This window comes from Aotus nancymaae, unplaced genomic scaffold, assembly GCF_030222135.1.
Source record: "Aotus nancymaae isolate 86718 unplaced genomic scaffold, 86718_ANA_hifiasm-v0.15.2.pri h1tg000006l, whole genome shotgun sequence".
NCBI classification, from domain to species: domain Eukaryota; kingdom Metazoa; phylum Chordata; class Mammalia; order Primates; family Aotidae; genus Aotus; species Aotus nancymaae.
Window position 1 is genome coordinate 86,087,312 of NW_026988417.1, and position 23,644 is coordinate 86,110,955.

Genomic DNA, 23,644 nt, shown 5'->3' on the forward strand with positions numbered 1-23,644 from the left:
TGTTAAATGTTTAATTATAAACTGTCTTCACTTCCCAAATAAACTCTTTTTGACATGCCATTTATTAATTTATCTAAACTAGTCTTTAAAAAGTGTTTATATATTTAACCTATAATTATATGGGAGTAACAAGTTCCACATTGTAGGACTTTCTAAATTAAAAAGTAGTTATTTTCTCATATTTTTCACTTTCAAATTTAAACTGGGATTTGTTAACAGTTAACATGAAGAACAATATATTATGAATAAGTAAAGAGACTAAAAGCATTGTGTAGTTTTAAACATCTTCAAATCTTTTAGAATCATTTCTACACTTAAGAAAATAGACGTTAATGATGATAATATTGAAAAAAGATAAATGGTGGTCATCATTATATTAGATTTGTTTTAAAACAGCAACTGTTTAACTTGAAGATTCCATTTTGTACTTTAGCAAAGTACCACACAAGTTATTTTTATTCTTAGTTACATAATCATATATATTATGGGTCTGTGGTTATGATATCAGCAAAGTTATTTGATATATTTACTATGTTTCACATTAACCACCTATTTATTCTTGAATTTTAGTGATTAAAGCCACTTCTCTTGTTTTGAAATGTGTTCTGCTAAAAGGAGGTTCATTTTTATTTTTATTTTTTTAATTTTTTAATTTTTAAATTTTTTATTGCATTTTAGGTTTTGGGGTACATGTGAAGAAAATGCAAGATTGTTACATAGGTACACACATGGCAGTGTGATTTGCTGCCTTCCTCTCCTTCACCTATATCTGGCATTTCTCCCCATGCTCTCTCTCTCCAATTCCCCAGCCCCAGCTGTCCCTCCCCTATTTCCTGCCGACAGACCTCAGTATGTGATGCTCCCCTCCCGGTGTCCATGTATTCTCATTGTTCAACACCCTCCTATGAATGAGAACATGTGGTGTTTAATTTTCTGTTCTTGTGTCAGTTTGCTGAGAATGATGGTTTCCAGGTTCATCCATGTCCCTACAAAGGACACGAACTCATTGTTTTTGATGGCTACATAATATTCCATGGTGTATATGTGCCATATTTTCCCTGTCCAGTCTATCATCGATGAGCATTTGGGTTGGTTCCAGGTCTTTGCTATTATAAACTGTGCTGCAATGAACATTCATGTGCATGTGTCCTTATAGTAGAACGATTTATAATCCTTTGGATATATACCCAGTAATGGGATTGCTGGGTCAAATGGAATTTCTGTGTCTAGGTCCTTGAGGAATCGCCACACTGTCTTCCACAATGGTTGAACTAATTTACACTCCCACCAACAGTGTAAAAGTGTTCCTATTTCTCCACATCCTCTCCAGCATCTGTTGTCTCCAGATTTTTTAATGATTGCCATTCTAACCGGCATGAGATGGTATCTCAATGTAGTTTTGATTTGCATTTCTCTAATGACCAGTGATGATGAGCATTTTTTTATATATTTGTTGGCCTCATGTATGTCTTCTTTTGTAAAGTATCTGTTCATAGCTTTTGCCCACTTTTGAATGGGCTTGTTTGTTTTTTTCTTGTAAATCTGTTTTAGTTCTTTGTAGATTCTGGATATCAGTCCTTTGTCAGGTGGGTAGACTGCAAAAATTTTTTCCCATTCTGTTGGTTGCTGATTCACTCTAATGACTGTTTCTTTTGCTGTGCAGAAGCTGTGGAGTTTGATTAGGTCCCATTTGTCTATTTTGGCTTTTGTTGCCAATGCTTTTGGTGTTTTGGTCATGAAGTCCTTGCCTACGCCTATGTCCTGAATGGTTTTGCCTAGATTTTCTTCTAGGGTTTTTATGGTGTTAGGTCTTATGTTTAAGTCTTTAATCCATCTGGAGTTAATTTTAGTGTAAGATATCAGGAAGGGGTCCTGTTTCTGCTTTCTGCACATGGCTAGCCAGTTTTTCCAACACCATTTATTAAACAGGGAATCCTTTTCCCATTGCTTGTTTTTGTCAGGTTTGTTAAAGATCAGATGGTTGTAGATGTGTTGTGTTGCCTAAAGGAGGTTCATTTTGATCATCAACCAGAAAACAAAGCATGAAAAAAAAAAATAAAAGTCATGAAATTCAAGAAATATTTCTTGAGAGCCACCTACATAAAGCACTTTGTAAGAAGCTATGAAGTATACAAAGATATCTATAAGCAACCTGTAATCTACTAAAGATAATTACACTGTAGTATATAAGAGGAAGTACAAAACACACCGATTAACTCTTATGAGAGCTCAGAGAAGGGAAACATTACTTTCAAATAAGAAAAAATACGTATTTTCCCTTAAATAATAACATTTGTTCTTATGTTTTAAGCTTTCAATCATGCTTTAATGGTCAGATTTTTTCAATTCTCTTATCTTGGCATTATTAAACATTTTATACATGCTGTTCAAAGTATTATTAAGTTATCAAGTACAGTGCAGGCTTCTAAAAATCTGCTAAAGCCAGATGTAGACAGTTGAAACAGTTGCAATACTGTCTTCTCTGTAGGAAATAAATAAAGGTAATCAGTGAATCAAGCTAGAATTTTATACCATTTACTTAAAATAAATTGTGGCTGAGAGCCTCATGGGCTGCATGAATACAGCAGCCAAGGCATCTTCAGAAGCTCCTGTATTCCAGGTCTGCTCCATCACTAACAGGCAGAGTAACTCTCACTGAGTAATGCAAATATAATATTCATGTTTTCCACTTACAATGTTTAATTTGTATAATACAGGTACATAAGCACAACCGAAAAATTTGAAATTACAGGTAAACTTCATTTTCAAGTAATTTGACCATTCATATACATTCATCTTCTATACACTTAAGTATAAAAACACAATTTTCTGTGGCAGTTTCATAAGCCACTTTATTGAAAGTGGCTATTATGCCTATTTCCTTCTATTTTATGCTTATTTCCTAATAAAATCGACAATATATCCAACTACAGTATTTTAAAGAGAAACTAATTATAATGATTACTATTGTAAGGAGGTAGTTCTACATGAATATTTTCATGTTTATGCAGAGCCTGGGCTTTTTTAGCAAAAGCTGACAAAACTTGGTTAAAGAATGTGTATTAGTTCATTTTCACATTGCTGTAAAGAACTACCTGAGACTGGGTACTTTATAAAGAAAAGAGATTTAATTGACTCATAGTTCTGCAGGCTGTACAGGAAGTGTGGCTGGGAAGGCCTCAAAATACTTACATCATAGCAGGAGGCAAAGGGGAGGCAGGCATGCCTTACCTGATTGGAGAAGGAGGAAGAGAAAACAGGGAGAGGTGCTACACACTTTTAAACAACCAGATCTTGTGAGAACTCACCCACTATCACGAGAACAGCAAGCGGGAAATCTGCCTCATGATCCAGTTACCTCACTCCAGGCCCCTCCTCCAACACTGGGGTTTACAATTCAACATGAGATTTGGGTGGGGACATAAATCCAAACCATATCAGAATGATTGAATAGCAAAATATGTCCTAGAAGCTATAAATTATACATTGTTCCAGAGAGATTTATAAATTTGTCTTTCCCAGAGACATTCATTTATATTCCAGTGTGATGGAGAGGGAACTTCCCCTCCAATTTCCAGACAGTTGTTTACATTGTAGAGTAGTGTCTCTGTCATTCTAGGGGTAGGATGAGCTGATATGCCACTGCCCTTCATGGGCTTCAAGTCTCATTCTCCTATGTCAGATCAGGCTCTCATCACATCACCTTGCAGTGATCAGGGCAAAGAAGTCAATGCTAAGGTGCTGTGTGAATAATAAATGCTCTGTTCTCAAATTCATAGACTCATATTTCCTGTCAGGATAGCTGTCTGCCTCTGGTATTTGTCTCCCTATGTATCCATATACCTATCCATCTATCAGTTAGCCAGCAATCCATTCTACCAACCAACCAACCAACGAACCAACCAACCAACCATACATATATACACACAAACATACATACATACATACATACAACAATCCATTCATCTGAACTTATCAGCTATGACTTACAGAACTCATTTGGATTACTCATACATCTTATGAGTTTTTTCTCTTACTTTTTAGCTTTAGCAAACAACAATTAAGCTATGACAATTAAATGGTGTTACCATTTCATAAAACAAATATCGCATTTTAAGTTTTACTAATTTTATCTGAAAGTTTTAAAAATAATACTTCTCTCAGCATATTAATTAATTGAATTATATTTTTCTTTTCTTGGTGTTGCATGTATAATTGTATTCACATTCACCAACCTCAGAATTACTATTAAATATTGCAAAGCAAATATTTTAAAAAGCTCTTAAGGAAATTTTTTAAATATACATTAATACTTATACTGATTCACTTAGAAGAAAACTTGTATACTTAACTTTATTTTCATAAAATCTAAAATTTAATTTAAAAGTTAGAACTATTTTCTGAATTAATACAATACTTTGAAAATAATATTTTAAATATATATATGAGAACCCCTGTTATCTATGTTATATTAACCCGGAATTTACTATAACAAGGAAATTGTAGAAAAGGAATGCAGTGGTGAGAGAGTTAAAATACTAGTCAAACAGACAAGACAACACGACAAATACAGGATTTTTAGTAGAAGTGTTTTTTTTTTTTTCCCTTAGGAAAAGTATGGCTTATCTTTGGGAAAATTGAGATTGGTCACACTTCAGAGCCTTTGATAAGTACTTTGATGTTCAGTAAGAATGAAAAAAACAATGTTGTTTTGCAAAGAGAATCAAGACAATAATACCAGTTTCAGCAAAAGAACATTGTTTTATGTACTTTAAAACACACTACAAGGAATGTAAAGAGGCCCTTTTTATGAAACTAGGGAAAATATTTTTTGCTTAAAAACAAACAGAACACAGGTAGACGGTAGGACAAAAAATTGAACTAAAACAAAACAATATGTTAATTGCTTTGTATATAATAGGTAGCGAATATATTTTTTAAATTGACTAGGAGTGCAATAAATTAAAAGCTACATAGAGGATATCATTTTACTAGAAGGCCAAATCGCATCCTTCTAGTAAAAATATATAGTCATAGTGAATAGAGAGAGCACAATTTGATGTACACATAAACAAAGATTTTGCAAGTAGAGATATTTTGTTAAATTTGAACAATGATGTCTACGAAATGAGACTTCTTTGTTGTTCTGCTGGGTTTTTCTTTTAATGTAATATTTGACAGTTTTGATTAAATGTCCAAATTCATAATGTGATGAATTATTGTGGATGCAAAAATGTTAGTAAAATTTTTTAACAACTTTAATGGACCTGATAGATTTAGAGAGTAATAGAGTTCTGTTATTCCCCAAAATGAGGGGACTTGCCTCATGATATCAGGGAGAAAGTCATGGAGCAAAGCTTATAGAAATGACAGCTGTAGCAAGAGCACCTTTCTCCTCTAAAGCTGACTGCAGATCAAAAGGTTAAATGTAGTTGTCAAGTTTATGGGCAGGGAAATACTTGTAGTAAAGTGAAAGTAAAAAAAGTATTTAAAAGGCTCCAAAGAGAGTCAAATCCATACTATGGGGAGATTTGAGTGAATTTGTCTAATATGCTAATCTGTATGGACTAAGTCCATGGGTTAGAGGAAAGATGAGCTGAATTTAGGGTGGAGGGGATAGGAACCTCTGGACAAGGGAACAACTTTGGCTGATGATGTTTAGGATAGAGTAAGGATAGTTTTAGGAGGTTCTTTCAATATTGAGAGAGGATTAATTGAAGAATGTGCACACCAAACTAGTGAGATTATGAAAAAGAATTCCTAGAAATAGCACAATTATTTGGAGAGGGCCATATTGGATAGAAAAAGTATATGGAAAACAATGCAAGAATTGTTGGAATTTAAAGTGTAAATAATGCATGGGGATGCTTGATCTCAGAAAAAACAATAGAGTGTAAATAAAAAGAATAATCTGAGGACTAAAGCCTGGTTAAACCAAGTCAATGGAACAGGAGCAGCCAGCATAATTTCTTATTAAATAGTTTGGAGGATGTATCAGGCCTTTATTGCCTCTCGCCTGGATTATTTTAATAATTTTCCCATGAAGTTGTCTGCCTTTTACATAATACATCTCTGATTTATTTATTAGACTACTTCCAGAGTCAAAAGTCTATAAATCACAAGTTTAACAATCTATGTGATCCAACGGCCACATCCTCAAGCTTCCCCATCTGACATTAATTCCTGTAGAACTTTCCTTGGATTTCTGTTTTCATAACTAAATTACATCAGCATACATTTCTTACCTGATTATGTACAGGTCTGCAGCATGAAGTTGGAAACTTTGTTAATGTTAGGATTTTTTTTTCAAACTTTTTTCTTAGTTTGCTAAACTAAAGCACAACAGAACAACACCACAATTGTTCTTTTATCTGAAACAGACAGAACCCGGGCTAAGCTAGAGATAAAAATGGATTGAGATTACCAAAAGAATGCTGACTTCTAAAGACTTAGAAGGGATGGTGATCTTTAAAGGAAACTTCTTCATTTATTAAACATTTTCCAGATGTGAGATTGCTCATTTCATTCATCTCAACAGCTTATATTATAAATTCCCCTACACTATATTGGAGATTGATTTTCACTTCTGGAATACAGCAATCTGGAGACAGGGATGTGACATGGGAGAGGAAGAGAAGGTGGAAGAAAATTAGATATTTTCTTAAAGTGCTATTAGCAACAAAATGTAACCAAAGAATAGGATTAAACAAAACCTTTCTGGAGAAGATGGCTTGCATCAGTGGAGGGGCACTGAGATGAAAGAAAGGCAGGAATACCTTCAGCAGAGTGATAATTGTATACACTTTGAAGTTGCTATTTTAAAAATTGCTGTTCAACATTTAATAGATGGGGATTATTTACCGTTATTAAAAATAATATGGAGAAGCAGATTCATTGACGCATTCATGTCCATTGAGTTGGTAGAATTAATATTATGGAAACAAACTGGCAAAACGTTTCTTCCCTTTTGGGATTTCTTCTTCTTTCTTATGTTCTTTTGTGATTGTTTCCAAACCAATGACTTCTTGGTAAGTATAATAAAGGTTTACATTTTATATGATAAAATTTAAATTTAAATAGTGTTTCTTTGAAATAGCCTATTGTGGGTTTGGGCAAGGTGGCTCAAGCCTGTAATTTCAGCACTTTGGGAGGCCAATGCAGGTGGATCATGAGATCAGGAGTTCAAGATCATCCTGGCCAAAATGGTGAAACCCCATTTTTACTAAAAATACAAAAATTAGCTGAGCATGGTGGCAGGATCCTGTAATCCCAGCTACTTGGAAGGCTGAAGGAGGAGAATTGTTTCAACTGGGACCCAGGAGGCAGAGGTTGCAGTGAGTCGAGATAGCACCATATCACTCCAACCTGAGCTACAGAGTGAAACTCTGTCCCCCCACCCACCAAAAATAAAATAAAATAAAATAAAAAATAAGAAATAGCCTACTGAGATATTTTTTGGATTCAGAATTTCAGTAGCTGTAACTACCCCCCAGCCTGCAGGTTTTATAGGTCAGCATGCAAGTCACCACATCCCACTTTTCAAATGGACCTCATTTTAGAGTAAAGCCTCTTGTATGCTGAACTCAGTATAGATCTCTTGCATACCCAACATAAAGAATCGACATTTTTTATCATGTTTTTTTAGCTTCCTTACAGTGTATGAGTGAACAAATAAAAATATACAGAGATAGTGGAGACACAAAGAAAAAGATGTGTATTTTTTAAAGGGGGCCAAAATTGTATTTTCCAGGAAAGGGAATAATAATAATAAGTGACATTAAATGCCCTTTTTTAAATCTGGAAAATAAGCAGCAAATTGCTGTAGCTTCTAAGTTTTCTCTTGTCATTATTTCTCTTGTCATGTTGCTTCCTTCATCACATCATTTTATTTGCTTTCTTACAAATTTGACCTAAGCAGCAATCATAACATGTATAGTAGCTCATAGCTCTTCACAGTTTTTTTTTTGTTTTTTTGTTTTTTTTTTTTTTGTAATCCCTCTTTGAACTGACTTTTACCTTGCGTTGTCTATGATTCTCCTGAGACTCCTCCACGCAGGGATCTTGATGCAGATTCTTCCATCAGTACCTCCATATTTTAACCTGAGAATGAAAAATATTTTGCATATAAGAACTTTAATTCTCCCTCCTCTCAAAAAGAACACAGTTTACCCTAAATACAACTTAAACTTACAGATAATAATTAACTTTCCAAACTGCCAATAATTCCATTCCAAATATTTCAGATATTATTAACCCAAACCATTTTATATATTCTCTTCCCTAAAGCGTATACAGTAATCAGCATTCACAATGAAAGGGTGAACTGTTTGACTTTATGACCACTTTTAATTCCAGCTGCATTTTGATTTATTCAAAATAGTTTTACATACACAAACACATACCTATTTTATTAATTTCTTTCTGATTATTTAAAAAACATTTATTACTAGAGATCTCTTCAAGTCTGTGAGGCAGATATCAATTCAACAGAGTGATCTATGTACTGCCCATGAATAACTGATGCATCAAGATGCAAAATCTTCCTAAATTTCACAGCTTATGATCAGAGAAAATAATGTAAATAGCCATAATAACAAAAATGGACTTTCCACCCTCAGTGCTCCGATTGCAGGAAAGACAGCTGCTCTGCAAATGCCCTTTCCTTCCTTTAGAAAGAGGATCTGACCAGAAGTGATGGTTCGTTGTCAAGTCCTTTGACAAAGACCATCTTAACCTATTTTTATTGTTTCTCCAAAGCTGTGTTTTGTGGTTTCAAAAGTGTCTAGCATGACCTGTGACTCTATTACGGTTCTAAATTAATTCTATTCCTGTTTCCATAGTTCACATTCCTTTCCATGGTATTAAGGTCTTCATAAAACACTGATTTTTTTTTTTTTTCTGAGTGTTGATCCTAGCTGATTGAACATCTCCAGGAACAAGCCACTGTTCCTTGTTACACAAATTGTAAACTTGGTAGAAGTGAGCTTTAGCTGCAGTTTCAACACTCCTTACTTAATGAAAACAAGGAAAGTTCTCTGTTTTCCACATGTTAGTAAAGGATTTCAACGGGTTAAAAAAAAAATTGAATAAATCTACATAATGGCGAAAGACAGTAATGAGAAAGGAAAAGAAGAAAAATAGAAAATAGTTTGTGAATCCTTTGGAGACTTTACTGAAAACTAGAATTTCTTACAATATACACAAAATGGCTGTCACCAGCGCAATAAGACTTTTGCCAAAAATTGTTCTCACAACTCTAAGCAACTGAAGTGTTGCTTCCTTCATCACATCATTTAATGAAGTCAGCGGAGTATAAAATATTCCCTGTGAAGGAAAATTGGGTGTAGGTTTTTATCTGAAATAAATAAAATAAGTGGTTACTAAGCTGCATACAGATTTTCAGCCAACAACCACCCTATCTAAAATGTTCAACCGTCCTCTACATAGACACCTCTTCTCTCCTTCTCTGCTTTATTTTCTTTTACTTTTACATACTAAATATTTTATTTATCTTGCAGTAAGTGTGTATAATACATCACGTATTTAACAAGTTGGGTTTCTGAATCTTGTACCAGACTATAAGCTCCTTGAAGACAAAGATGTCTTCCTTTAGGTTCACTGTTGTTTCCTCACCTTCTAAAATAGGACCTGGCATATAATCGTGTCAATCATTTTTTCAAGAATTAATGAATGAGGCAAGGCGCAGTGGCTCACAGCTGTAATCTCAGCACTTTGGGAGGCCGAGACGAGTGGATCACTTGAGGCCAGGAGTTCAAAACCAGCTTAGTCATCATGGCAAAATCCCATCTCTACTAAAATTACAAAATTTAGACAGCCATGGTAGGCACATCTGTAGTCACAGCTACTCGGGAGACTGAGATACAAGAATTGCTTGAATATGAGAGGTGAAGGTTGCAGTGACCTGAACCAAGACGAAGCCACTGCACTCTAGCCTGGGCTACAGAGCAAGAACTTGTCTACCAAAAAAAAAAAAAAAAAGGAAAGAAAAAATAAAGAATTGATAAATGAAACTAGAGAGTCTGCTGCAAAGGGAATCCTGAAGTTTTATACTTCTCTTTCAAAGAATAAAAGCTGTCTATCAATTCTAGAATAAAGCACTAGATTTTGAAGTGAGTCAGGGATCAAGAAAATCTGGTGTTACGTACTGGCAGCTTTCCTCATGGTGGGAGTAGCAGTTTTAAAGATTCAGAAAACAATCTCTTGAGATGAAATTAAACAATGCCAAAGTAAGTGCAGAAGAGGGCATGAGACGTATTCCCCTTGTGAGGAAGAGAATTTATTACTAAAATTGTATACAATTATTGTGGTGTAATGACAATGATAATAAAATTGATGGACTTTATTAATTGTTTATACTTATTATGCAGAGAGTATATATGCTTACTGCCTTGTGTAGGTGGGGTGGGACACAGCTCTCCACTGATATCTCTTCTGGCTCCCCCCATACTCCACTGGAAGAGGGGGAATGAGAGATTTTGATACAACAAGTATTACCAATTTTATCTTGTTTGTTTATTCCACAAATATTTACCAGAAAGGCAAAGCAACACTAGTAGATTCAAAAATTGGTAAGTAAAGGGCGGATCCTATACGTTTTTGGTTTCTAAAGTCAAATGTTTTTATGGGTTTATTTAAATTGAGAACACTGAGCCAGGCACAGTGGCTCACTCCTGTAATCCCAGCAATTTGGGAGATGGAGGCAGGTGGATCACTTGAGGTCAGGTGTTCAAGACCAGCCTGGCCAACATGGTGAAACTGTCTCTACTAAAAATAAAATGATAATAATAATAAAAATTAGCCAGGTATGGTGGTGCACTCCTCTAGTCCCAGCTACTTGGGAGGCTGAGGTAGAAGAATCACTTGAACCTGGGAGATGGAGGTTGCAGTGAGCCAAGATCACGCCACTGCACTCCAGTCTGGGCAACAGAGCAAGATTCCATCTCAAAAATAAAATAAAATTAAATTAAATTGAGAACACTGAAAGATGAGCAGGTTTGTGTGGAAAAATCATTAAATTTGTTCGACAAATTGAGTTGAAAGTGTTGAATTCCCCAGATTACAAAAGAAAAACCTGTTAATAAAGCATGCTAAATGTATGGAGTGTAATTGCATTCAGAAACCACTGGAAAGAGTTTTATCGTCCCAAAAAGGGGAAGTCAGAAATGAATTTTATTAAATTTGGAAGTCTGGGATCAAGGAGTTTAAGGTGGGTTTTTCAAGGCAGACTTTCAGGTGGGCAGACTGCTGTCTCTAAATTGATCTGCAATAATTTCCTGAAGAAAACAACAGAGTTATTTACATGAGTACAGTCTTATCTTTTCTGTATAAAGGTTTACTGTAACAAACAAGACAATTGACATATGTGGTTCCAGTTCTCAGAGGTAGCTTTTGAGACCTCTACGTATGCATGTGGAATAAATAATAGAAGCTCAGAGGGTTAGTATAAAATTTGGGAGTGATCACTATATAGATTATAAAAAAGATCCGGAGATGGTTCTGTTCAAGATTACCAAGGGATGGAACTGAATGCCTATATGGCTGAACTCTTTTCCCTGCTTGAAAAGCCAGACACAAGAATCAAGAGTTGGTGGAGGGAAAGATGTTTATTTAAGTGTTAGCAGCGGAGGAGACAGCTGGAGTCAAGTCTCAAAAAGCCACCTCAAATTCTCAGGCTGGCTAAAGGGGTTTTAAAAGGAAGGTGGCATGGAAACTATGTGCAGGACTGATGGAGGTTGCAGGTCTGCTTGTCATTTTCCAATGGCTATCTTGAATAATGGACCATCTGGAGGCCTTGTTGGTATAAACCTGCTTGGGTCAGGGTATGGATTCACTGTGCACCAATTTTCTTCTCAGGAGGGAGAAAACCTTAACTGCCATCTCTACTTTATGCCTGGGTTGCTTTAAGATTCATCTTTGGAATTCTCAAGCAAAAATGTAGTTAGATATATGCATAGCAAAAAGCAAAATGAGAAAGGGGTTACTTTTTTATTTATTTATTTATTTATTTATTTATTTATTTATTTATTGCATTTTAGGTTTTGGGGTACATGTGAAAAACATGCAAGGTTGTTGCTTAGGTGCATACGTGGCAGTGTGATTTGCTGCCTTCCTCCCCTTCACCCATATCTGGCATTTCTCCCCATGCTATCCCTCCCCAATTCCCCACCCCCCCTCTGTCCCCCACCAACAGACCCCCGTGTATAGTGCTCCCCTCCCTGTGTCCATGTGTTCTCCTTGTTCAACACCCGCCTATGAGTGAGAACATGTGGTGTTTGATTTTGTGTTCTTGTGTCAGTTTGCTGAGAATGATGGTTTCCAGGTTCATCCATGTCCCTACAAAGGACTCGAACTCCTCGTTTTTAATGGCTGCATAATATTCCATGGTGTATATGTGCCACATTTTTCCTGTCCAGTCTATCATCGATGGGCATTTGGGTTGGTCCCAGGTCTTTGCTATTGTAAACTGTGCTGCTATGAACATTCGTGTGCATGTGTCCTTATAGTAGAACGATTTATACTCCTTTGGATATATGCCCAGTAATGGGATTGCTGGGTCAAATGGAATTTCTATTTCTAGGTCCTTGAGGAATCGCCACACTGTTTTCCACAATGGTTGAACTAATTTACACTCCCACCAACAGTGTAAAAGTGTTCCTATTTCTCCACATCCTCTCCAGCATCTGTTGTCTCCAGATTTTTTAATGATTGCCATTCTAACTGGTGTGAGATGGTATCTCAATGTAGTTTTGATTTGCATTTCTCTAATGGCCAGTGATGATGAGCATTTTTTCATATGCTTGTTGGCCTCATGTATGTCTTCTTTTGTAAAGTATCTGTTCATATACTTCGCCCACTTTTGAATGGGCTTGTTTGTTTTTCTCTTGTAAATCTTTTTTAGCTCGTTGTAAATTCTGGATATCAGCCCTTTGTCAGATGGGTAGGCTGCAAAAATTTTTTCCCATTCTGTTGGTTGCCGATTCACTCTATTGACTGTTTCTTTTGCTGTGCAGAAGCTGTGGAGTTTGATTAGGTCCCATTTTTCTATTTTGGCTTTTGTTGCCAATGCTTTTGGTGTTTTGGTCATGAAGTCCTTGCCTACGCCTATGTCCTGAATGGTTTTGCCTAGGTTTCCTTCTAGTGATTTTATGGTGTTAGGTCTTATGTTTAAGTCTTTAATCCATCTGGAGTCAATTTTAGTGTAAGGTGTCAGGAAGGGGTCGAGTTTCTGCTTTCTGCATATGGCTAGCCAGTTTTTCCAACACCACTTATTGAACAGGGAATCCTTTCCCCATTGCTTGTTTTTATCAGGTTTGTCAAAGATCGGGTGGTTGTAGATATGTTGTGTTGCCTCCGACGCCTCTGTTCTGTTCCATTGGTCTATATCTCTGTTTTGGTACCAGTACCATGCTGTTTTGATTACTGTAGCCTTGTAGTAGAGTTTGATGTCTGGTAGTGTGATGCCTCCCGCTTTGTTCTTTTTGCTTAGAATTGACTTGGCTATGCGGGCTCTCTTTTGGTTCCATATGAAGTTTAAGGTGGTTTTTTCCAGTTCTGTGAAGAAGGTCATTGGTAGCTTGATGGGGATAGCATTGAATCTGTAAATTACTTTGGGCAGTATGGCCATTTTCACGATATTAATTCTTCCTAACCATGAACATGGAATGTTTCTCCATCTGTTTGTGTCCTCTCTTATTTCGTTGAGCAGTGATTTGTAGTTCTCCTTGAAGAGGTCCTTTACATTCCTTGTTAGTTGTATTCCTAGGTATTTTATTCTCTTTGTAGCAATTGTGAATGGCAGTTCGTTCTTGATTTGGCTCTCTTTAAGTCTGTTATTGGTGTATAGAAATGCTTGTGATTTTTGCACATTGATTTTGTATCCTGAGACTTTGCTGAAGTTGCTTATCAGTTTCAGGAGCTTTTGGGCTGAGATGAGGGGGTCTTCTAGATATACAATCATGTTGTCTGCAAATAGAGACAATTTGACTTCCTCCTTTCCTAATTGAATACCCTTTATTTCTTTTTCTTGCCTGATTGCTCTGGCTAGAACTTCCAGTACTATATTGAATAGGAGTGGTGAGAGAGGGCATCCTTGTCTAGTGCCAGATTTCAAAGGGAATGCTTCCAGTTTTTGCCCATTCAGTATGATATTGGCTGTCGGTTTGTCGTAAATAGCTTTTATTATTTTGAGATACGTTCCATCGATACCTAGTTAATTGAAGGTTTTTAGCATAAAGGGCTGTTGAATTTTGTCGAAGGCCTTCTCTGCATCGATTGAGATAATCATGTGGTTTTTGTTTTTGGTTCTGTTTATGTGGTGAATTACATTTATAGACTTGCGTATATTGAACCAGCCTTGCATCCCCGGGATGAATCCTACTTGATCATGGTGGATAAGCTTTTTGATGTGCTGTTGTAATCGGCTTGCCAGTATTTTATTGAAGATTTTTGCATCTATGTTCATCATGGATATTGGCCTGTAGTTTTCTTTTCTTGTTGAGTCTCTGCCAGGTTTTGGTATTAGGATGATGTTGGTCTCATAAAATGATTTGGGAAGGATTCCCTCTTTTTGGATTATTTGGAATAGTTTCAGTATGAATGGTATCAGTTCCTCTTTGTATGTCTGGTAGAATTCGGCTGTGAACCCATCTGGACCTGGGCTTTTTTTGGGTGGTAGGCTCTTAATTGCTGCCTCGACTTCAGACCTTGTTATTGGTCTATTCAGGGTTTCGACTTCCTGGTTTAGGCTTGGGAGGAGGCAGCTGTCCAGGAATTTATCCATTTCTTCCAGGTTTTCTAATTTATGTGCATAGAGTTGTTTGTAATAATCTCTGATGATGGTCTGAATTTCTGTGGCATCTGTGGTGATATCCCCTTTGTCATTTTTTATTGCATCTATTTGATTATTCTCTCTTTTCTTTTTTATTAGTCTGGCTAGTGGTCTGTCTATTTTGTTGATCTTTTCAAAAAACCAGCTCCTGGATTTATTGATTTTTTGTAGGGTTTTTCGTGTCTCTATCTCCTTCAATTCTGCTTTGATCTTAGTTATTTCTTGTCTTCTGCTAGGTTTTGAGTTTTTTTGATCTTGCTCCTCTAGCTCTTTCAATTTTGACGATAGGGTGTCAATTTTAGATCTCTCCTTTTTTCTCATGTGGGCACTTATTGCTATATATTTTCCTCTAGAGACTGCTTTAAATGTGTCCCAGAGATTCTGGTATGTGGTGTCTTCATTCTCGTTGGTTTCGAAGAACGTCTTTATTTCTGCCTTCATTTCATTGTTTATCCAGTCAACATTCAGGAGAAAGTTGTTCATTTTCCATGAGGCTGTGCGGTTCTGGGTTGGTTTCTGAATTCTGAGTTCTAACTTGATTGCACTGTGGTCTGAGAGACTGTTTGTTATGGTTTCCGTTCTTTTGCATTTGCTGAGGAGTGATTTACTTCCAATTATGTGGTCAATTTTAGAGTAGGTGTGATGTGGTGCTGAGAAGAATGTATATTCTGTGGATTTGGGCTGGAGAGTTCTGTAAATGTCTATTAGGTTTGCTTGTTCCAGGTCTGAGTTCAAGTCCTGGATATCCTTGTTAATTTTCTGTCTCGTTGATCTGTCTAATATTGACAATGGTGTGTTGAAGTCTCCCACTATTATTGTGTGGGAGTCTAAGTCTCTTTGTAAGTCTTTAAGAACTTGCCTTATGTATCTGGGTGCTCCTGTATTAGGTGCATATATATTTAGGATCGTTAGCTCTTCTTGCTGCATTGATCCTTTTACCATTATGTAATGTCCTTCTTTGTCTCTTTTGATCTTTGTTGCTTTAAAGTCTATTTTATCAGAGATGAGAATTGCAACTCCTGCTTTTTTTTGCTCTCCATTTGCTTGGTAAATCTTCCTCCATCCCTTTATTTTGAGCCTTTGTGTATCCTTGCATGCGACATGGGTTTCCTGGATACAGCACACTGATGGGTTTTGGCTTTTTATCCAATTTGCCAGTCTGTGTCTTTTGATTGGGGCATTTAGTCCGTTTACATTTAGGGTTAATATTGTTATGTGTGAATTCGATCCTGTCATTTTGGTGCTAGGTGGCTGTTTTGCCCTTTGGTTGATGCAGATTCTTCATTGTGTTGATGCTCTTTACCTTTTCGTGTGTTTTTGGAGTGGCTGGTACTGGTTGTTCTTTTCTATGTGTAGTGCCTCCTTCAGGAGCTCTTGTAGAGCTGGTCTGGTGGTGATGAACTCTCTGAGTTCTTGCTTGTTCACAAAGGATTTTATTTTTCCTTCACTTATTAAGCTTAGTTTGGCTGGATACGAAATTCTGGGTTGAAAGTTCTTTTCCTTAAGGATGTTGAATATTGGCCCCCACTCTCTTCTGGCCTGTAGGGTTTCTGCTGAGAGATCTGCAGTGAGTCTGATGGGCTTCCCTTTGTGGGTAACCCGACCTTTCTCTCTGGCTGCCCTTAGTATTTTCTCCTTCATTTCAACCCTGGTGAATCTGATGATTATGTGTCTTGGGGTTGCTCTTCTAGAGGAGTATCTTTGTGGTGTTCTCTGTATTTCCTGGACTTGAATCTTGGCCTGCCTTGTTAGGTTGGGGAAGTTTTCCTGGATAATATCCTGAAGAGTATTTTCCAGCTTGGATGCATTCTCTTCGTCACATTCAGGTACACCTATCAAACGTAGATTAGGTCTTTTCACATAGTCCCATATTTCTTGTTGACTTTGTTCATTCCTTTTTACCCTGTTTTCTCTAATCTTGCCTTCTCGTTTTATTTCATTGAGTTGATCTTCGACCTCTGATATCCTTTCTTCTGCTTGGTCAATTCGGCTGTTGAAACTTGTGCATGCTTCACGAAGTTCTCGTGTTGTGTTTTTCAGCTCCATCAATTCGCTCATATTCCTCTCTAAGTTGTCCATTCTTGTTAGCATTTCGTCAAGTCTTTTTTCAAGGTTCTTAGTTTCTTTGCATTGGGTTAGAACATGTTCTTTTAGCTCACGGAAGTTTCTTATTATCCACTTTCTGAAAGCTGATTCCGTCATTTCATCACACTCATTCTCCATCCAGTCTTGTTCCCTTGCTGGTGAGGAGTTGTGATCCCTTGTAGGAGGAGAAGTGTTCTGGTTTTGGGTGTTTTCATCCTTTTTGCGCTGGTTTCTTCCCATCTTTGTGGATTTATCCACCTGTTGACTTTGTAGTTGTTGTCTTTCTGATTTTGGTAATTTTAAGTCTGCTGTGGCAGAACTCATAAACCCCCTGCTCTTCCCCCCAGGTGTTCTGTCCCAGGGAGTTACGGTTTTATGATGTTCCCCTGTGCGGTTGCTGTTTTCCCTGCTCACAAGGTGGCAGCCTAGTCACACTCAGGTTGCAGAGGCTTCGCTAAGCTGCTGTGGGCTCCACCCAGCTTCCATGTGAACTTCTGGGTGTAGTTAGAACTGCTTCCGCTATGTTGGCCCGCCCCTGTAGTGATGGAGTCTCTGTAGTGGCGGATTGCCTTGGTAGATTGCCCTGGGAACAGCAGGGTGCCTATGGAGAACGCCCCTCCTCCACAGAGCTGGACCATCCCGATTTCAGTTGTGTTTCAGGTCTTCTTGCTGGGTAAGAGGGGACACCGTCTCATCTGATCTGCCTCCGGAGCTGCTGCGTTGGCTAAAGCCGCGGCTCTGAGATTCGTGGCGCTGGCCTGGCTCCCCGTTTCAGCTCCCCTTGCTGGCTTATAGGGGACTCAGACTCTCTCACTCTGTACAGTGAGCTGTTGCCTCAGGGTGCCGGCCCAGCGGCTGTGCCGTTCAAGCCAGCGGCGCCAGCGGCGCTGGCGACCTGTGTGGCTTCTCTGCGTGTGAATCTCCTGGTCTGTGGGCAGTAAAAATCAGTCTGGAAATACGGCGTCCACTCACCCTCTGTGCTTTCTCTCGGAGCTGCATTCCCGAGTTCCTCCTAAGCGGCCATCTTGGATCTCTCGGGGTTACTTTTTAAAGTAAACTAGCAAATCGGTTGTACTGGTAACCAGGAGAGAGTATCAGTGAGAAAAGAAATAGATTAGTAGTGAGTATTGAGAAACTTCATCATTTAACAGCTCACTGTTGACAGATAAGCATTCAGTAGAGATTGTAAAGTGGTCAGAAATGTTTGAGGATGAACAGGAGAGGGTAAGTAGGGTACTTCAAGAACAAAAGAGTGATCAACTAGGCCAAATGATGCTTTCTGTTCAGATAATATGAGGACTTTGAAGTATTCATTTAGTAACTTCAAGGTCATTATTAATTTTAGTGTGAGCTGTTTTGGTGAAGTTATCGAAGCAAAAAACAGAGAAGGTTGAAAAGTGGTGAGTGGATTAAAAAAAATCAAAGGTAGTTCAAGAATTTTGGCTGAGAAAGTGAAGAAAATTATCGATAAATTCATAATGTAGGAATGTAAGAAGTAAAATTTTTAGGTAGGAGAGATTTCAATATATGTATATTCTCTGCTTCCATTATCACTTCATAATTTTATAAGAAAAAGGTAAATACACCCTTTCTTCCAGTTTTTTTCTTCCTTCCTTCCTTGCGTGTACAGATTCATTCGTTGACTATATGCAGCAAACAACAGGGACAGATCATGGTCCTAAGGAACTTACAGAAGTTAACTCATAGTAGGCAAATATGTTGGGGAAAATGTGACTAAGTATATAAACATCCTATCCTTGCTATTGCATAATTAGTATGAATTCAGATTAAGTTTGAGTGTTTCTGTTATACTCCAAGGGGATGAGTTACACTGCCTTCTAATGCAAGTATTTGGCTGAAAATTGGATTGTGTTTTGAAGCCTCTGTACTAAATTTCCTCCAGGAATAGCTGGCATACACAGGGACAAAAACTTTTGACCTGGAGCTCATTAATGCAATGAAGCATTCAAGTGAACCAGCAGGTACATGCCTGAAACAAACAAACAAAAGAAAAACATCAATTGTTTGATTAATTGTAAATGTCTAAGTTGAGGCTAGGAAATAAAATTTCAACCCATCAAGGCATCAAAATCTGCTTCCATTTCAATGCTAAAAATATTTCTTTTCCCCAAACCCCTTAAACCAAAAGAGTTATAAGTGAACTAGAATACACATAGGAAGTCATGATGCATTCTCATGTTGCTAATTGGAATTTTGATGAATATAATATAAAAGCAAGACAAGACAAGAACAAAGTGTTCCCATTAGTTCACTGCCTATGTATCTGCATCTTAATCAGAGCCTTGTTAATATTTAAATATGCATTTGAAGCCCCAAGTGTATAGGCAGGTGTGGAAGTTTCATTAAAAACTGTAATTTGTATAAAAATATATACCAAAGACAAACGCTCAAATATAGAGTTTCATAGGAATTTTTAAAATGTATTTTATAGCTCAGACATGTAAAAAGAAATTATAGCAGGATATGAACTTATGCTTAGCTACTAAGTTACACTATGTCTTATCATTTATTGAGAAAAGCCAAGATTTTTGTCTTAAAGTTGTATTTCTCCATCAGTTTTATACCATTTTTTTTCACATAAGGCTGTTTGGAAACAGGCAAATGAAAAAAGAATCTGCAGGAAAAAGAGATATTGACATAACCTGAAATGCGTTGTATTCTGCAGATTTCACAACTATACAGCTTTCAAAAGGGACATAATGGAGCAGAGAGAACTGCCACTCTAGAGCTGTGACTCTTTTCTCCTTCAGTAGTCATGCTTTCAAATGGGTCCTTCTGCAGGGGAATAGCTTGAAGTAACAATCACCATTCCCTCTTCACAGCAGTCAGCCACAGAACAAAACTTCCTGGAATAATGCCAGTTGAAATGACTAAGTGTGTCTTTTCTGTACATCCACAAGGATACTTACCCAGTGCCTTATGGGTTCTAAAGGAGAGAATATAGTTCATTGTTAGCAACAGCTCTAAGTCTGTCTTACTATGTGAAACTTACTCTTTTATTAACCAGAGGAAAGAAATCAGAGTCTTCCAACACATTACAATTATGTTCAAACATAGTTCCATTCTTAGGATGTGCTGTGACTCAAATATTGTTTTATGCTAAGTACTAGTATGGAGTATGCCTTCAACATTAAATTCACTGTGAAGAAACATTTTTAAAGTAATATGATAATCAGTTATGAGATGCTACTAGATATCCCCAAAGCTATTATGCAAAGAAGGAGAGGAAACGTTAAACCAAAAACAGATTAAGTTCTTGCAATTTTCGTAAGGGGGTTGGTTTAGAATTCCTACCAGACATAGTAAAATAAGCTGTGACGGTAATGGTTCTTTGACTTGATGCACAGATTGTGCAGTCAGCCCTACACATAAGCAGCCAGCATGTGTAAAAAGTCTACCTGCCTCAAAATGAGCCCCACTAGGCTGTCACACAGCATTATATCTTGGAACTATTGTATAAGAATGAAGACACAACCAGGCACAGTGGCTCACGCCTATAATCCCAGAACTTTCAAAGGCTGAGGCAGGTGAACCACCTGAGGCAGGAGTTCGAGACCAGCCTTGCCAACATAGTGAAATCCCATCGCTACTAAGAATACAAAAATTAGCCCTGCGTGGTGGCACACGCCTGTAGTCCCAGCTACTTAGGAGGCTGAGGCAGGAGAATTGCTTGAATCTGGGAGGCAGAGGTTGCAGTGAGCTGAGATCGCACCATTGCACTCCAGCCTGGGTGACAGAGCAAGACACTGTCACAAAAAAAAAACAAAAAACCTTTTGTTGTCAATTTATTAGGAAATGGGAAACACAGATATCAACCACAGGGAAAAACAATCACAATTACACAAACAGGAGGTTCATCTATCCTGCTCCCTTCTGTGAAAGAAGAGAAAATTTAAAAAGAGGATTAAGTAGGCACATGCTTTGAGCTCTGATGAAAAAAGCATTTAAAGGCAGAATTGACATTCCTTAAAAGGACAAATACATGTCTTTTTTCCCCTAAATTATCCATCAAGGTGATTTTGGTCACCTGTGATTTTTTAGTCTAGAATATCAAGTTACCTGGCTGTGTTTCAGATTTGAAAGAAGAACAACAATGGGCTGTGTTAAAGGCTTACCTGTATTTGTACCATTTCTATCCTGATAACAGGTGGCACCATTCCAAGACCCAATGTTTCCTTTTAAAACTATTGTTGAGTACATTTAATGATGTAAATATGTTCTAAATCAACTTATTTTTCCTCCCAAGGTATTAGAAGTCCTGACCCAATTCTTCATATTAACATATATATTCTTTACTAAGAAACCAGACCGTAACTAAGAAGGGTTTTAGGTATGAGAAGTCTAACGCTCATTACCTTAATTTTCTTTTTTATAGATTAAGCATTGCAGGATCATTTTTGAGATTCTAATTTTTGATGTAATATTTTTTAATTACTGAGAAAATGTGGGCTTTTTATATCTGAGGGGATTTTTTTCTTTTAAATCAATGTGTCCATTAAAGAATGTATTATTGTACACCAGATGGAATTAAATGAACCATTGTGTGAACTTGGCATTTTCAGATGGGGTTACCTGAATGTAATTACCTGCAGGCAGTTTCCAAATCTGCTGTTCATAAGGGATTAGCTTGTGTATAGAGATTCTCTTCCATTCTCCTCAGCTTTTTTTTTTCCTTGAAATGCTTTTACTCATTTTGGCTTATTGTACCATAATGTTCTGCCACTGATAATAGTGAAAATTAATCCTGAACTACCAGAATTGATGATACAGAACATGTCGACAGCTGTTTAAAAAACAAACAAACACAATGGACAGCTTATAGAAGAGACCGTTATGATTTTGTGCCATATAAAATTTGAATTGTCTGCCACAATTCTAATAATACTGAAATTTGGAGAAATTTCTCTATGTATTAAATAGAATTTCTTTCAGAAATTTATCCCAAAACTGCAATGCTGCATTTAATTTCCCATTGTTATTTTAAAATCACATCAGTTGAAGAATGCTAATGTCTACACGTTTTGAATCACATTCCATTTTATTTTCTTTGTGAGTGAGCAGAATTATATTTCCTGTGAGTCATCTCTTCATAAAGAGAGTATACCCTCTGGGTGACATTTATTGCTAGTGTGACAATCACCTTCTTATTTTATCTCCTCAAATAGTGAGTAGCGATTATGTGTCTGTTTCCTGTATTGAAGTTAAGTACACAATTTCCTCTCACTAAATAAATATATATTTAAACAATTGGAAGAATGGGATTTCAAAATTCCATTTTAAATTCTCAGCAGTAAATCAGTTTTATCTTTCTTTTTAAAAGTGAATTTTATGTGTTTTTTTGGTTTGTTTGTTTGTTTTTGTATCTGTTACGACTTTCTTCAAGCAGTTGGTAAAAAGCATCTAATCTGAGACTGGGCAACATCCAGTTAATAGAAACAATATAGTTTATAATTTTACATGATTTCATATTCTGTTTTTCTGTGAGCCTTGTAAACTTTCCAATGATTCAAGTGATTTAATTAATAAGAGTGATTTTTTTTAGTAAGGAGTTAAATAATTAGCTTTCAGAGAATTTAGTATCATTCTAAAATACATTATAACCTGGAAAAATATAAATAATAACATAACCTTACAAAAATGAATTCTGAAATAATGATAGAGAATCAAATATATACTACCAGTTTGTGAATTAATGTTAGATTATGTTGAAAATAGGTCACGTCCAAATAAGCAATTTTTTCCATTGTTATTAATATAGACTTGAAATTAATATTATGTAGTGAGTTTCTAACTTGCAAGCCACAAGATAAAGACCTTGGCTACTTTATGCAAAAAGCATTTTGCTGAATGTATGCTGGACTCATTAGGAGTCTCAAGAATTAAGCCTTGAAGACAGAAGGGAGCAGAACTGCTCTGGAAGACTAGGAAGCAGGGATGGCAGGAATGATCACATCAAATCTTTTTTTTTTTTTTTTCTTTTTTCAAAAAAAAGCTTTATTGAGATATAATTCAAGAGCAAAGCACTCATTTAAAGTGTACATATGAAATGTTTCAACCATTCCTTCTATCTTGTTTCTCATTCAAAGATCTTTTTGACCTTAAACACAGAACCATTCAATATGGTTTTTCATAAATTAATGACTCAGTAGATAAGAATTTGTGTGCAGAGATGTTAGAGACTACTATAATATTTTATTCTGTAAGAAAAAGAGGCTACCGTTCCTTGTCCATTTCTTAATTTAGCTCAGAAACTCAAATGGACACATTAAAAATAGTAATAGAAAAAGTTTAAACTGTTTTGGTTGAGAGAATTCTAAGATGACCTTTATGACACTCACCTCGGTTCCCCCCACCACCCCCACCCCGTGAATATGTTATATTCATGGCAAAATGGATTTTGCAGATGCAATTAAGATTACTAATCAGGTGACTTTAAAATAGGAAGATCACCCAGGTGGGCTTGACCTACCATATGGTTCTTTTAAAAGCAGATAATTTTCTCTGACTAGTAGAAGAGGAAGTCAGAGAGACTTGAAGCATAAGAAAGACTCAATGAAAAAGAGTCATGCATTGCATGTGGGAAGGACCTCAGAGCAGCCTCCAGAAAATGCTTTAGTTGAGCCAGATCAACTGCTGACTGAAATTCATCTAGGAAAACATGGTGTCAGTCCTACAACTGCAAATAACAAA

General features: G+C 36.7%; 1 protein-coding gene across 3 annotated transcripts in view; it reads left to right on the plus strand.

Moving 5' to 3' along the window:
• GRID2 (glutamate ionotropic receptor delta type subunit 2) overlaps positions 1-23,644 on the plus strand; it is a 1,513,083-nt gene that overhangs the window by 1,010,033 nt on the left and 479,406 nt on the right. The gene's annotated exons all lie outside the window — the stretch shown is intronic.